The sequence below is a fragment of the Notothenia coriiceps genome, unplaced genomic scaffold (genome assembly GCF_000735185.1).
Source record: "Notothenia coriiceps isolate Sejong01 unplaced genomic scaffold, NC01 NC01_scaffold00030225, whole genome shotgun sequence".
NCBI classification, from domain to species: Eukaryota; Metazoa; Chordata; class Actinopteri; order Perciformes; family Nototheniidae; genus Notothenia; species Notothenia coriiceps.
This window is the reverse complement of record NW_011362926.1, coordinates 1-3,113: the sequence shown is the minus strand read 5'-3', so window position 1 is coordinate 3,113 and position 3,113 is coordinate 1. Positions and strand designations below refer to the sequence as shown.

The 3,113-nt window shown below is 38.5% G+C and overlaps 1 non-coding gene across 1 annotated transcript; it reads right to left on the bottom strand.

The window, feature by feature from the left end:
• Nucleotides 1–1,437: 1,437 nt before the first annotated feature.
• Nucleotides 1,438–1,509, bottom strand: trnag-ucc (transfer RNA glycine (anticodon UCC)). The gene has a single exon. It is a non-coding gene; the product is annotated as a tRNA-Gly (tRNA).
• Between the last annotated feature and the right edge of the window lie 1,604 nt (nucleotides 1,510–3,113).

The window sequence follows — 3,113 nt, the reverse complement described above, 5'->3', positions numbered from 1 at the left end:
GAGATGTGATAGGTGGGTCACGAATGGACGCGATGAACGGGAGTTTTACATTTTTTTAAATGTATTTATTATTATTTTTATTTTTATGGCCTCTTTTTTACACAGCCTCTGTGAGCGAGCGAGACAGAGAGAGAGAGAGAGTGAGAGCGAGAGAGCTAGAGAGAACACACATTTATCTATTTAATATAGTCTAGGTGAAAAAAATAAGAAATCATTCCAATGTGTGGTATAGGACAGTAAAAAAAAAAAAAAAAAGTTTAAAAGGGGAGTGATTAGTAAAATATACATAAAGAAAGAATGCTAACTAGGTAACATAAGATAAGAATAAACAAGTTTAAATGATTTGTTATTGGTTTTGATCATATTCTAAAGATGTTTGGATTATTGAAAAGTATACAGCTCCCTTTCAGTGTGTTGAGAGCTGTATCCATAAATTCATTTTTTGCTCAAAGTGCACCAGATTGAGGCATTTCACTTCAACATTAAAAAAGAAATCTTCACGGGGGTGCATGCCCCCGGACCCCCCTAGAGGAGGTGAGGTCCACCCCCAAATGAAGAAGGTTAATATAATTAAATTGCATACATGTTATTTTAGTAAACATTGAAAACGGGTCCCACAGACCCAAACATCACACAAAGGTTAAAGGTAAGCATATAATAATGTTCAAATGTGCTAAATATATACAGTGCAAAAAAACTAAAAAGAGGAGTAAAAGTTTTATTTTGTGAAAGTAGCTCTCAACTTGAAAAAGGTTGGAGACCCCTGTTATAGAACGATACATTAGACAATTTTAAGCTTGGCCTACCATTTTATTGGAGCGATGAGGAACAGGTGGGGGCTTGAAAAGGCCCACCTGTTCAAAGTGGGGAATGACAGAAAAAGTTTGAGAACCACTGCTGTAGTGGGTTTCGTCGTTGTTGCTGATGAGACCCACCAAAGTTCTGTCATCCGCAAACTTAAGGAAGTAGTTGGAGCTGTAGGTGGGTGTGCAGTCGTGGGTCAGCAGGGTGTAGAGCAGGGGGCTGAGCACACATCCTTGGGGGCCCCTGTACTCAGCGTGATTGTGTCCTATGTGTTGTCGCCGACCCGTACAGATTGCTGTCTGGCAGTGAGGAAGTCCAGCAACCAGTTGCAGAGAGAGGGGCTGAGTTCAATATTTGTTAGTTTACAAACCTGTTGCTGGGGGATGACGGTTTGCATGCTGAGCTAAAGTGTATAAGCAGCATCCTAACATGAGTTTTTTTGTGTCCAAGTTGGTGAAGGCAGATGATCCACAGTGTAAACTCAGACGTCATTATTTCAAAGATTGATAAAAAGTAGTTGTGTAAGGAATGAAAATAGGCTGTGAGTGCAGAGTTTAACGCACTGCCTTAGACATCTAATCAACAACAACTGTTACATAGACTTCAATATCTACTGCCTTTGAGCAAAAGAGTTGCGATGGCCGGGAATCGAACCCGGGTCAACTGCTTGGAAGGCAGCTATGCTTACCACTATACCACCATCGCTCACAAAATCAGTGTGTTCCACTGCAAAGTCTCATCTGTGTGTCAGGAATTCCAGTAGAAGGGGAGGGAGAAAAAAGGAGGAGTGGAGAAGGGGAGGTCGGTCTGCCAGAGAAGAAGGGAAACTCTGTGCTCTGTAGACACTGTATACTTAAGGATAACTCAAACCAGTCATTACATTAACTTGACTGAACATTTATAGATATTAAAGTGAATGACAAAGAAAGAAAAACTACTATCACACAGTGGAGAAATAGTACATTAAGAGATCATGGATCTGGAAGCACTCAGTTCCTTTTTAGGAAAGGAACCTATAGTTGAGTTACATTTGTAGACAGAGATTTCATACATTTTCTTTCAGGAGAAGCGGAGAAGAAACAGCAGTAAAACACAGATGTTGTGTTTTCACTGACGACGTCTAAAAAAAAGAAAGGTACAACCTCAAATTATTCACTGTTCCATTTACACAAGGAAAGAGAAATTACTCAAACAAGTTATTAAAATTATTAGCTGAACTATTATATAGTCGAATGTTAGCAGCTGACCCTAGCTTGTATAAATAACTACATGGAAACAGCTATCAGTTCACTTTTATCCCAGTTTTAAATGGGTCTGAATTGAATGACGCAAACATAATAACAGTGAGGTTAACATTTTCTTGTTGAAATAACAAAGCTGATGTCACAGGGCCAACATGTAGTTAGTGATAGACAAAACACAGGCTTTGCCAACAACAATATTATTTGAACCTGCTCTGTACATAAACAGAGGTGGGAGAAGTACTCAGATCTAGTAAAAGTAGAAGTACCAGAGTGTAGAAATACTTTGTTACAAGTAAAGTACTTATTATGAATATTGGTCCATTTCACCATTATATCATATGACTTGATTATAATTATTCATGTATTAATTGTGTTTATCAAAGCTGGTAAAGGTATATCTAGTTTTAATCAATTTGACTACTGAAGGGTAGCCTTTGGATTTACTCCAGGTGTAACTAAAGTCTTATTTAAAGGTGGGGTAGGTAATTTTGGAGAAACCAGCTCGAGTGCGCTAGAATTTGAAAATACACAACCGGAAAACATCTGCCACTTCCTTACAGAGCCCCTCCTCCAACACACACAAACGCGCACATGACCAATGAGGGCACGAGATAAGTTTGTGCACAGATGGAAGGCTGACAGGCAGGTAGGCCATCCAGTTATTTTAGCCGGGCCGGCTCAGATGATTGGTCGTGCTTTTTACAGCGCTACGGCTTCCAGAGATGACATTTTTTTATGTATTTATTGTCAAAGCATTTAATATTCATTGCTATCGCGATGTTAAGAGCATTCCATGGAATATAACAAAAAGTATTTCTGAAATAAATTACATACCCCACCTTTAAGTGTTGATTATATTTCTCATCATTAATGCAAATTTGCAAAGTGACTAAAGGCATTAAATAAATGCAGTGGTAAAAGTTAAATATTGACCTCTGAATTGTAATGGGGTAGAAGTACAAAGTAGCCTCAAATGGAATTACTCAAGTAAAGTACAAGTATCTCAAAATTGTACTTAAAGGTGGGGTAGGTAATTTTGGAGAAAACAGCTTGAGTGCGCAAGAA